Below are 13656 nucleotides of genomic sequence, written 5' to 3'. Positions count from 1 at the left end.
AGCAACGCATCTCGGATGCAGAGGATGGACTTTAGCAGGTTGCCACGAAGACGTCTGACATCACGAAGCTGTTGGCTGTAATACAGGCCATTTGCGGAGCGGATAACCTGTTGCCCATGTTCGCAGTGGAGCGGGCGCACAGATCGCTCGCGGAGCGGCCCCCTCCTGGCGCCCCGGCAAGACCGATCATCGCAAGGCTGCTAAACTTCAGAGACCGCGACACTGTCCTGCGCGTTACTCGTCAAAAGGGAACAATCAACCATCAAGGGAATGTGCTCACGTTCTACCCGGACTTCACGGCTACAGTTCAGGCGGCCCGGAAAGAATTTCAAGGTGTTTCTTGTGCTTCTTACCTGACAACGACTTCGTCCCGGAGGAGTGCGGCCTACTCTTGGAGCTGTGGTGGCTCCGAGCCCACGACCTGTCCCTCGACCTTCCGTGGGACCGAGACCTCTCGCGGCGCGGGACCGACTGCCGGAGTTCGAGTCGCCTGCGGGACCGCTCCCGCCTGGCTTTCGAAGAGAGGGCCCGGCAGTCGGAGCAGGCCTTGTCGTCGTGATCGACGCCCAGACAAGTTAAACACAGGTGGTGAGGATCCGTGACCGACATCGTGCGGTTGCAATCCTCGCAGTGATTAAAGCCGGGCATCCCTACGGCACCAATCGGAGTCGAAAGACTTCGAGAAATGATCAAAAAACTATCAAAAAGTTAGTCAAAAATTGACTAGGGATACTGCTTTTTCCAGATCTGCGCTTGCTGGCGCGGAAAAAAGAAGGACTGACGTCAGCACGCGGAGGCGGCGTCTAAGTACTCCGACGATGTCATCACGGCGCCCACGACGCCGACGACGGACGCGGAGCCGCAGACAACGCCTACCGACGCGCAAGGGTACTGCTACACAAAAATTTCCGGATCCAGTCTGACGCCTGGGGATATTCTAAGGTAAGGAATCTAATACTAACTAATGTCTCTTACAGATATATCGTTACACAAGTAGTAACTTGTGCTCCTGCAAGAACAAATTCCATACGCCATGCTTAACCCACCGCGGCTGCGTATTGGTGAGGCAGCTGCGGCCAAGATCTTCACGAATCCCAAGCAGGCCATAGAGCACTCCAAATCCCTTCGTCGCCGTAGAGGTCCATCAGATCGCACTTCAGACGTCTATGACTGAATAAACTGGACATGAGAGTGCTGTAAATATGTTTACCTTTTTCTTACAACTAGAGGTACCAGTAGCTGCTTGCACGCTGTGCCAATATGGCACATGCTTTCTATCCTTGGGCCATGCATATGTTAAGGGAAGAGGGAGCGCCCCTCTCCACCCCCCTGTGCTGGGACTCTCGCTAGGTTTCATGGTGCACACTGATACCTGTATTGCCGTCAACTGTTACACTTATATGTATGTATTACATGCCTCTCTAGTTACAGGGCTGATGGGAGAGGATGTTGAGTGTAGTAATATTGGGATCCTTGCATCAGTGCTTGGCTCGAGAGTCGTCTCACTTGAATATGCGGGATGGATGTGGTCAGGCACTATGCCACTACGTCCCCCCATGGGTATTCACCATCCATTACGTTCTTTCCATCTCATTTTGTTGGATACTGCCCGGTGGGTTTTCTGCCTGTTGCAGGTTGCCGGGTTGGTACCTTTGAGTTCCGAGGTGCAAGAGGGTGAGGCCTTTAGCAAAATTGGGCTGCTGGCGTTGGGAAAGGGGAGGGTGGTATTATTCACATTGTTCAAGCCGCGGATGCTGTGAATGGTATGCTAAAGATACAGACGTTCATTATTTTTACGTATACACACACCATGGAATAACTGCCTGTTTACATTCTTCTGCATACTGTCATAAATGAGAGATATTACGATTAAATGTGTGCCCTGGAATGTTCGAGGATTAAATACGCCTAAGAAGACGAGACAGGTTTTGGCGTACTTAGACATGATGTGACCATTGCCTTATTGCAAGAGACTCATCTTAGCAAACATACGGAGGGTAAAATAGCTGGCAGGTGGGCTGCATACCGACTGGCTGCCTCGTATTCCACTTATGCAAGGGGGTGCTTATTCTCATTAAGAAAGGGGTGCCGTTTAAGGTCATACAAACAAGTGTAGACAATGAAGGCTGATGGGCTATGGTACAGGGCAAGTTGGGTCTGACAGCGATAACCATTGTAAATATGTATGGCCCTGTGGTAGATGATGCTATGCCCTTCCTACACATACTTGACGTACTGCGTACTTGGCCGGAGACGTCCCTTTTATGGGGGGGGGCGATCTCAATACTCGCCTAGATCCTCTGGTGGATAAATCAGATTCGTCTGGGGCTCGTATGATTAAAATAGCACAATGCATTAGGGGGGCCATGGTGGAAATGGGGTTGGTGGACGCCTGGCGCTTGAGAAATTAGGGTGTCCTAGCAGGAACACACATAACGCCAGCGTATAACCGCTGGTCTCGGCTGGATTACTGGTTGCTTAGTGAAGACGCAAATACGTGGGTAGAAATGGTTGACAGACATCCTCCCTCGTACTCTATCCGACCATAGCCCAGTGCTAATTGAAGTGCACTTGCCTGATACCCCCCATAGACCCTTCACATGGTGCTTCAGAGCAGTGGCGTTGTTAGATCTGCTTTTTGCTGACACTATAAGATCTAGCATAGAGCAACTTTTCGAATTAAACACAGGTTCGGTGGACAGCCAGGCGACACTCTGGGAGGCGTTTAAGGTGACGATCAGAGGGGTGTGCATTGGTACGACTGCGGGGATTGTCAGGGATATTACTAGACAACTGTCGGCAATTGAAGAGAGGCTGAGAGAGTTAGAGGACCAATACAGACACACACCCGCCCTGGAAACACTAGCCCATATCCGTGAGACGACTGAGGAATACACTAGGCTAGCTGAAACGGAAATACAATATTTATCCAAGCGCCACGTCGCTCGAGCCTACGGAGAGGAAGGGAGACCAAGTAGGACTCTGGCGGATAAACTGCAGCGCAGATCGGATAACCCACCGATTGACCAGATAGTGGACGTTAATGGAGTCTCACATTACACACATAATGCAATAGTGGAGCAATTCCGGCAGTTCTATGCCTCAGTGTATTCCACCTGGGTGGGGATGACTGAGGTTGACATGACTGCTTACCTAAAAGACACCGCTATAGCAAGGCTATCTGACGTGCACAGGAAATACTTGAGTTTGCCAATAGATGAGAAAGACATTAAGAAGGCCATATTCTCTCTGCCAAATAATAAGGCTCCGGGCCCGGACGGCCTTATAGCGGAATTTTATAAACCCTATGGAGACCTACTTATACCGCACCTGCTAGAGATGTATGCAGAAGCCCACAATACAGGCTATCTTCCTCCTTCTCTGAGACAGGCCCTCATTATTAATCTTCTGAAAAAAGATAAACCCCTGACAAGCTGTGATTCGTACCGCCCACTATCTCTACTAAATCTAGATGAGAATTTTTTTTAAAAGTCTTAGGGCCAGATGTAGGTAGGACTTATTTACCGATTTTTAATTACCGAATTTTACCGATTCCGTAATTAAAAATCAGTAAATAAGAATGGGGGACATGTAGGAACATCCAGATGTTCCTTTTACCGAATCGGTAAAAATCTGTATTTACCGATTCGGTAAATACCGACCGGTAATGGCCATTCATTCCTATGGGCTTTGCAGCCCATAGGAATGAATGGGCATTACCGATTCGGTATTTACCGAATCGGTAAATACAGATTTCCACAAGGGTGCAGGGGGTGTCACTTTGACACCCTCTGGCACCCCCACAAGAGGCTCGGGTGCCATGTGGCAGGCATACCTGCCCTAAGGGCAGGTCTGCCTGTCATATGGCACAGGTGTGCATGCACACATGTGCATGCACACCGGATTCGGTATTTTACCATCAAATATATTTGATGGTACAATACAGATTCGGTAAGGGTTGTGGGACTCAGAAGAGTCCCACCTACATATCAAAATTATCGAATAGGTTAAAATACCGAATCTGTATTTTACAGATTCGGTAAATTTACCGATCGGTAAATTTACCGAATCTGTAAAATATGTGGCCCTACATACCATTTCGTTAATACCGGTCGGTAAAGGCCGAAAATACCGATTTTCGTCCGTTACCGACCGACCTACATCCGGTCCTTAGCCACAAAATTACAGCCCCTTATGCCTCTATTAATGCTTCCGGACCAATCTGGATTTATCCCAGAGTGCTCCACCTCCCTTAATCTGGAAAATTATGGCCGGGCTTACACCGCGCTAACACAACAGAATGAACGCGGGGTGTGCATGCCTTTCTCCCTCTCAGACCACATAGCAATAATAAAAATGGTCATCCTACCAAAATGTCTATACTTGTTCTGTAACATTCCTATCTGCTTAACTAAACACTTTTTTAAACAGCTCCGGACACAGCTATTACGATTGGTGTGGGGAAATAAGCAATCGAGAATCAGTTGGCATACACTTACACAGACATATGAGAGAGGGGGATTCCAAGCTCCGGATTTTTACGTGTATTACCTCTGCAGTCAGGCACAATATGCTTATTTTTGGTTCAAACCACATAGCTTCATACCTCACGTTGCAGTAGAGGAGGGTGATGCGCATCCTGTGCCGTTGTCCGGGATACTAACTCACACAAAGAGACATATGCCCAAAAATTAGATCAACACCATAGATGCTACGGTGGCGGCTTGGCAGGAAATTGGGAAAAGAACTAGCGGTCTTCCACTGTATGCGCCTGATATGCCAGTGGAGGGACACGCCGCTCTGTCAGTGGCTCGGAAACGTGGTCCGCTCGTGACACTCAGAGAGGTGGGAATAACTCTAATGGGTGACTTATATCCTGAGTGAAATATATTGCTGATGCTGATCTAGATTACATACAACACCCAACCAGTGGCGGCTCCTCTATAGGGGCGTTTGGGCGCCGCCCCCCTGCTTTCTCACCGTGCGAGAAGGCAGAAACAAATGGTAGTTATTACCGTAATAACTACCATTTGTTTTTGCCTTCTCGCACGGCGAGAAAGCAGAAGTTACTGGTTGGGGGTGGGCGGTCGTGCTCGTATGCAGCATACATAGAGAAAATGGCCCAGGTGCGGCGTGCCCCGATGCGCATCACCCGTTGTGATTGGCAGAGGGGAGGGAGGGAGGCTCCCTGTCCTGATGACGAGAGCTGCTGCCTGCTGCTGCAATTCTAAAACGCAGGACGGCGGGAGCTGAGGTGCCGCGGACTAGTAAGGTTTTTTGTTTTTTAAACAAACCCCTTCCGTCTTGCCCCAAACCCCCCCACCCCGCGATGACCCCATTTCCACCCCCACCCGCCTGTCATATGCCAGCCGTGACTACGTGTTAGGTTTTGAAGTTAATACAAAGTTTTTGTATTAACTTCAAAACCTAACACGCAGTCACGGCCGGCATATGACGGGAAAGATCTGAGTCACTGTAGCCTGCAACCATCATCTGCACCTCTGGGCATATTTGCTCTGGAGCTCGTATTGCTGTCTTTCGTGCCGTGATGCTGCTTATTTTCCAGTAGGTCAATAGGATCACAGTACAAGACAGGAGGCAGAAAGGTACAGTCAGGGCTCATGTGTGTGTGTGTCCTTGTGTCAAAGCACATATGGGTGTATCCCTGTTTCAGAGTGCGTATTTAGCCTTCTGTCAGAGCGTGGGCGTGTGTGTGTGTCTTTGTGTCAGAGCATGTGTGTCATAGTGTGTGTGTCAGAGCGTGGGCGTGTGTGTCAGAGCAAATGTGTCAGAGCGTGTGTGTTTGTGTCAGAGCATGTGTGTCACAGCACATTTGTGTTTAATTCTCTCTGTAGCTGCCTGGTACTAGTGCTTACACACTCTTGTTGCTTCACTTGTTTAATATTAGGTGAAAGGGGTGAACAATGCTTTTTACGCCCCACTACTTCTAGACTTTACCAGCCACCACTGCACCCAACGGCACTCTTTAAGTATACTTGCTATAGACTACGTCAGGCGATGAAGGCTCATTACACTACCTTCCCCGACGAACCGAAAATGTCTCAGGCGCTACAGACAGTGATAGTGGCCCCTAGCAGGAAAAAGATAACAACAACACTGTACAAACCCATACAAGGAGACACAGACCTAGGGCATGATAAGAGTCTAGACCGCTGGAATGCACTGCTGGATTCCCAGAATACGGATAAGGATTAAGATCTGTATGTTAACAGGGCGACTAACAACGAACATTAACCTACGAATCATACACCTTAAATTCATACATCAGGTATACTACTCCCCCAAAAAATTGCAGAGCTTAGGTCTGCGTGAATCAGCTAGCTGCAAGAAATGTGGGCAGGACGGGGCTTACTTCTTACATTTGGCGTGGCAGTTCGAGGTGGTGTTCAGGTACTGGGAATAGGTTACAGCTCTCATTCACAAGATGACAGGTCTGACGTTACAGTGTACACCTCTGGAATGTTTGTTGAGTTATGCCCACCAATACAAATCGACAGTGGGACGGTTTGTGCGTGTGGCCTTATTGTTAGCTAAAAGACGTATATTGTTTACTTGGGATAGTCGGCTAAAACCAAATGTTGATCTGTGGCTTAAAGACATGGCGTACTGTCAGGAACAACTGTAACTCTACCCAGAAGAATTGCGGACTTCGTCCAGACCCAAGGACATATGGGCCCCCTTCAGGGAATACTTGTGGGCACAAAATAAACTACACTCGGAATAAATGTCTGTCATGCTAGTACACATGACCAGCTCTGTGACACTCGAACATGCTAAGTATATGGCAACGTGGCAAATAAGTTGTGTGTGTTATAAAAATCGATCACTGAGTTGTATCTGTTATATGCGGCTAAAGTTTGTTTAATATGACAAAGCTGTTATTCTGTGGAGAAATGCTATCACATTGTACTGGTGGAATGCATTCCTATTATATGATGTCTCAACAATCTTCAATAAGCAAATTAAAACGTAAAAAAAAAGTATACATAATTAAAACACATTGTAAGTATGGGTCCATTGTGGAGAGGACAGCCTTCTCATGGGGTGTGAGATGGAGACGGTATCCAGTTCCCCCTCCAGGAAGAACTTTTGCCATCATGCCACCTGTTTTTAATATCCCTCACACTGTGTGCCTCCTCCCCAGTACATTGACAGAGTTTGTCATCTCCTGCCATAAGGCTTCCTTCTGTGTTCCGCTGAGGGAAAATAGATGCTGCCCATGTTTTTGTTTCTAGTGCTTTTTCACTAATTTAACTACAAAGGCTGTCTCCTCCTCAGTTAAGTTTCTCTTCCTCCTCTGAAGTGGGGTGTGCGTACTTCAAACAAAATGTGGTGGCTGCAGGATTTGAAAAAGGAAGTGGAAAAAAGCAGAGCATGTATTACTGGTAGTAAACTCAAACCAAGGAACAACCACTACAATCAAACAGCACAACAAGCGCTATACCATCCTGTAAAGACTTTTCTGCTTTCTTTAAGCTAAAGACTGACAATATAAGAAGTGATCTCCTCAATGATATAAGCCGATACTCCAGCCCCATCAGCATAACTAACACCAAACCTAAAAACATGGTCGTCCTTCGACACCTACTCTGAAGAAGAAATTAACAAACTGGTCGGCACCCTGAAACCCTCTAATCACCTCACAGACCCCTTACCTGCTAATGCTGTAAAAGACTTCACCCCCCTGCTCCTCCCACTCTGGACCAAAATCATTAACAGTTCCCTGCAACAAGGGCTCATCCCGGACTCCCTCAAGGTGGGGCAAGTCACGCCTATACTCAAGAAACCTACAGCTGACCCTGCTGACCTAAACAATTACCGCCCTATCACCAATATCCCAACCCTGGCCAAACTGCTGGAAAAATGCGTACAACTCCAACTGACAAAACACATTGATCGGTTTGACCTCCTCAACCCTCATCAATCAGGCTTCAGAGCAAGACACAGTACGGAAACGGCTATGACGCACATAATTGATGACACCCTCCAAATCCTTGATCACAACGATTCCTACCTCCTTATCCTACTTGATCTCTCCTCAGCATTTGACACTGTCAAACATGAGAATCTGCTGGAGCTGTTAAACACCAGAATGGGTTTATCCGGAACTGTTCTCAAATGGTTCACTTCCTTCCTACATAACCAGTCTCAGAAGTTCAAGATCAACAACGTGTTGTCCTCATCTGTGCCTGTAACATTAGGCGTTCCACAAGGATCTTCCATATCCTCCACTTTGTTCAACCTGGTCATGGAACCACTCCCCACATTGCTTCAAGCATCTAATGTACACTTTCACATGTACGCCGATGACACTCAACTCTACCTCAAACTCCAATCCCCGGAAGACATCAAACTTCTGAACTCCACGCTCAGAAACACCCAATCATGGTTGGCCGACAATCACCTCAAACTAAATGCCCTGAAAACTGAGTTCCTTCTGATCGCACCTCCGGCGAAACTCGCCATCTCCCAAACCTGGCTCAAGCATCTTACTGCACTCAATGTCCAACCCACCATCGTGGACTCCGCGAAATCCTTAGGCATCACACTGGACGCCAATCTCAACATGCAGCAGCACATTAGCAAGGCAACTAAAGGAGCTAATTTTCAAATCAACACTTTGAGGAAACTTAAACCCTTCCTCCCAGCTAAGGATTTCCAAACTGCTGTACAAGCCCTAGTCATCCCACGCATAGACTACGGAATTGTGGCTTTCAGCGGACTCCAACTATCAACAACCGCACCCCTAAGAGCCTCCTTGAACGCTGCAGTGAGACTTATCACCGGATCAAGGAAACATTCGCATATATCCCCTGACTTAAAATCACTGAACTGGCTGCCGTTTGAAGCCAGAATACAGCTGAAAATCGCCTGCATGACACACTTGGCCGTACACCACAAGTCACCCGACTACCTCACTCAAAACCTGACTAAAACCGGAGGCTCTAGATCCAACAGAAGCACAAAAAATCTCCTCCTGAAACCTCGAAGATTCCGGAAGGAAAAAACATACAAACGCTCCTTCTCGGGAATGGCACCCAGGATCTGGAATGCACTCCCTCCCGAAACCAGACTTATCTCCTCCACGGCATTTTTTAAGAAAGAGGTAAAAGCCATCCTTATGGCTAAATTCACCTGATCTCTACATTTACTGGACTGAAGACTTTGCTCCGTTTTTTTTTTTATTTTCTTTTGTATTACTGGTTTTTCTGATTATCTTTTTGTATTATGTTTTTATCTGACTGCTATCCTACTTTGTATTATGTTTTTATCTGACTGCTATCCTTTTTGCATTATGTTTTTATCTGATTGCTATCCTATTTGGCTATTCTCTTACTACCGACTACTATATTGTACCCAATCGTTTGTTTAATCACCCTCTTGTTTCCCCCAGGTTTCCCTCAGCCCTTGTTTTCTGTAAAGCGCTCTGATATCTGCAAAGATCTTGTTTGCGCTATATAAAACTTTGAAATAAATAAAATAAATAATAATAAATTAATTGTGTTGTTAGGGAATGAGTGTCATCTGTTTGTGTGTGTGACTTGATTCAGTTGTATGTATTTCTTCCATTCTCCTCCATGTGGAGGTCTCTGCCCTGATCTGCGGACATAAAATATGGTCAGAAAGTTAATAGCAGGTCTTAAATTATGTTTATGCAGTCTCCACCCCCTACAATGTGGGGCAAAGTCTAGACTTTGGAGTTGCCAAATAAAGTAAAGTTACTACAAGGTATAAGAGTACATTTACACTTAAGTGAACCTACTCATTTAAATCTACCTTTGTGAATAGGGCCCACAATATTAATTGCAGTGTATAGCAATGTAGATCTCCCTTTCGCATGCTCACGGAAAAGATCCCTTCAGCTGGAGGGCCATAAACAGATTAATATACGTGCAATAAATAAAACATGTAGTTGTAACATTAGTTCAGACGCTTCTAAAATATCTTACACAATTTGGCATACAGCACATTGAGCCCTTCTGCTTTCTCCTTTTATCTCTTTAATTTCTTATGGAGTAATTTGATCATTTTGCTATTCAGAAACCTTTGATATTTTGCCCTAGGTCGAATATTTCAGCACTTCATTGATCTACACTTTTTGATTCTGAAATATAATTTGATAGAGCACCTCCAAAATGCTACACACATTTCAGTATCAGATGACTTAATTCCTCATCATTAATTCCAGGAAATCTATTTTGGTTGACCAAGTAAGCCAAATATTTGCTTGATCTGTCGGTTTTCTTGTACCAGATACAATTTTAATCAATCAGTTTGCCACTTGCTAATTCCATAAGATTTAAAAAAATATATTGCCAGATCTTTTAAATTATGTTATAGCTTTACTTGGTATGCCTACATCACAGATTTCAGTATACCAAATACACGCAGGCATATTCTGTGATATTTTTCTTTTGATTCAATTATCCTTCTGCTGATTTCGGCCTGAATTAAGCATGTAATCAATATGCCCAAAATAGACCTTGCAGACATTTCAGTAGGCAATTGCTCTGTGAATATTTGGTTAAATCCTACAAATTCTTCTCTTACCTGCCTTACAAGACCCTTATAAAGTAATGACTTCCTTTTATTTGTTCACCTCATGTCATACTGACCAACCTTTATAGATACGTTCTTTCCACAATGATCTGAATCAATTTTCATTCGATTTGTTTAGGTTTTATTAATTTTTTTCCTTCTACGACAAAATTACATTATCTGTATGTGAATATGATTTATTCCGATTTTAAAGCAAAAGTATGTGCCTTTATTCTACAGTTGGATGTTTGTTTCCGTTCCAGGGAAGACCTGGCTTGGCAGTATAGGCTGGACTGTTCCCAGGAGGCACAGAGTCAACACTGATTTGCATATAGCTAGGTCTGAACTGGGGTGGTGAAGTGAGCTAAAGAACGATGATGGATTCAACCCAGATCTGTGACTAGGGGTGAGTGTCTGAAAGGTTTCAGTGTTCCTTCCATCATTTCCTTGTGTTTGCTTTCTTCGCCCTAAGTAGGCAGGCGATGCCCAGACATGGGTCCCTTGCTCACTTCGCCACTGGACTCCAGCTAGCCTGGCTGATGAGGGGTGTTACCCCGAAACTGGCCCCAGGATGCTTGTTTCTGGTGCAAGGAAGATCTGGCTTGGCAGTTCGGGCTGAACTGTTCCCATGAAGCACAGGGTCAAGACTAATTTGCATATAGCTGCGTCTGAACTGAGGTGGCAAAGTGAGCTAAAGAACGGTGATGGATTCAACCCAGATCTGTGACTGGGGGTGTCTGAAATGTTTCAGCACTCCGTCCATCATCTCCTTGTGTTTGCTTTGATCGCCCTCAGTTGGCAAGGTTTGCCTAGACATGGTTCCCTTGCTCACTTTGCCACTGGATTCAAGTTAGAGTGGCTGATGAGGGGTGTTACCCCAAAACCGGTCCCACAATGCTTGTTTCCGGTCCAGGTAAGAGCTGGCTTGGCAGTTGAGGCTGGACTATTCCCATGAGGCACAAGGTCAAGACTGATTTGCATATAGCTGAGTCTGAACTGGGGTGGCGAAGTGAGCTAAAGAACGATGATGGATTCAACCCAGATCTGTGACTGAGGTGAGTGTCTGAAAAGTTTCAGCGCTCCGTCCATCATCTTGTGTTTGCTTTGTTCACCCTCAGTTGGCAAGGTATGCCAAGACATGGGTCCCGGGCTCACTTTCCCACTGGATTTAAGCTAGCCTTGCTGATGAGTGGTGTTCTCCAGTATTAGGGGTGTCTTTCATAGATTCACATGCCTGAATCATTCCCCGTCGTCGGAGTGGGAGTCCCACGGTACATAAAAAAGCAATAATATGCCATAAATATGTAGTAATACTAATAGAAATGAACCAGGAAGTAAAGCAGCCAATGCTACAGTAGGCAAAAAACTTCCACATCTATGACTCTCATAGTCATTATGTATAGTCCAAACTACAGCCAATAAGGCGCCAGCACCCACCAGAATGTTCTCCCCAGAGGCTCAGGCTCTCAGATTTTCTACCGCACGTCGTGTGAAAGGGAGTCTCCCTGAGCTCTGCTCAGTTTCTTACTTCTAACTCCATTTGTTTCTACTTTTAAGGATGTCTTCTAAGAAATCTCTCTTTAGAGCCTGTGATTGCTGTGGTAAGCTTCGGCTTTTTGAAAAAGATCCACATAAAAAGTGTATCTATTGTCTCTACCCAGATCACCAGGCCTCTGACTGTAAGATCTGCAGAACCACGCCTCAAAAGACTCTCAGGGATAGAGAGGGTCGTTTACTTCTGTGGTTGAAAAGGCTAAAGGATTCTTCTAATCCTGCTTCTGAGGTAGGCAGCATTGCCTCTGGTTCTACTTCAGCCTCTAGGAAGAGGCCTGCGCCTGAAGGAATGTCATCTCCTAAGGCTAAGCTGACTAAAAAACAACCACCTTCTAAGGGACTGGATAAGCCTTCAAAATCTAAGGCTGTCCCCACAACCAAGGGCACTGAAAGTGCTTCTGTTTCCAATAAAGGGACAAACCTCAAGTTTTCCCAGTCTTCTGAGAGGATTTTACCACAGACATCGTCTCCACCTACTACGATGTCCTCTTCAGCTTCCTCGTCGACGAGAACGACGACTACAGTGACATCGACGGTAACATTTTCCTCTCCTAAACCTGGTATGGTTATGTCATCGTCGACGGCGTCTCCAACTATGGTATTTGTTTCTGTAAGGCCTGTATCATCGACGTCCGTCGTCGACGCCTTGTCGTCGACACCTCTAAAGGCTTTACCGTCGACAAAGAAGACTCCGTCGACGAGCTCGTCGTCGGGCTCCACGCCGTCGACGAAGACTGTCCCGTCGACGAAGAGTATCCCGTCGACGAAGAGTGTCCCGTCGACGAAGAGTGTCCCGTCGACGAAGAGTGTCCCGTCGACGAAGAGTGTCCCGTCGACGAAGAGTGTCCCGTCGACGAAGAGTGTCCCGTCGACGAAGGGTGTCCCGTCGACGAAGAGTGTCCCGTCGACGAAGAGTGTCCCGTCGACGATGAGTGTCCCGTCGACGGTGAGTGTCCCGTCGACGACGAGTGTTCCTTTGGCGAAAAATGTCCCGTCGACGAGAGGTGTTCCGTCGACGACAAAACAATCGGGAGGGAATCCTCCGACGACGCCGCAGTTGTCATCATGCACGGCACTACAAGTGTGGTCTCCGTCGACGGTGTTTTTAACGCCACGACAAGCATCAGGGCAAATGCGCGAAACAGCAATGCAGCTTTCACCCCTTTGTATTTCACCTCAAAAGGTGTCCTCTGAAGTGCCAGACCAACTTTTGGACTCTGAAAGTGAGGATGAGTTGGTCCAGAATACTTTTGGACAAGCTACTAGTCCATCGGAGTTGCATATTAAACTTCAAGAGGAGGAATGTGATGATTCTCAATCTCCTGTTAATGTATCGATACCAGTGAGTAACCCTGTTGCTCAAGTGCCTTTGGATTTAATATCCAACTTACAATTTATGCTGGACGATTACTATCGGAGGTTCCCACCTTCAGAATCAACAGGTTCTGGACCGGCAACTCCAACTTTGGAAACGCCTCAGACCGTGATCCCACCGGTGTGTCCGCCTTGACACCCACAACCTACTCACGAAGAAGATCCGCA

The 13656-nt window shown here is 46.4% G+C and overlaps 1 long non-coding RNA gene across 1 annotated transcript in view; it reads left to right on the top strand.

Annotated features, from left to right (window-relative positions):
* The first annotated feature begins 809 nt into the window (after positions 1–809).
* Positions 810–13656, top strand: part of LOC144753218 (uncharacterized) — a 178997-nt gene continuing 166150 nt past the window's right edge. Inside the window, exon 1 of the long non-coding RNA XR_013594249.1 lies at positions 810–942. This is a non-coding gene — a long non-coding RNA (uncharacterized LOC144753218). The remainder of the gene's footprint in view (positions 943–13656) is intronic.

The sequence above is a fragment of the Lissotriton helveticus genome, chromosome 5_1, assembly GCF_964261635.1.
Source record: "Lissotriton helveticus chromosome 5_1, aLisHel1.1, whole genome shotgun sequence".
In the NCBI taxonomy this organism is placed as follows: Eukaryota; Metazoa; Chordata; class Amphibia; order Caudata; family Salamandridae; genus Lissotriton; species Lissotriton helveticus.
Note: the sequence above shows the minus strand (reverse complement) of the source record. Positions and strands in the feature narration are given on the sequence as shown.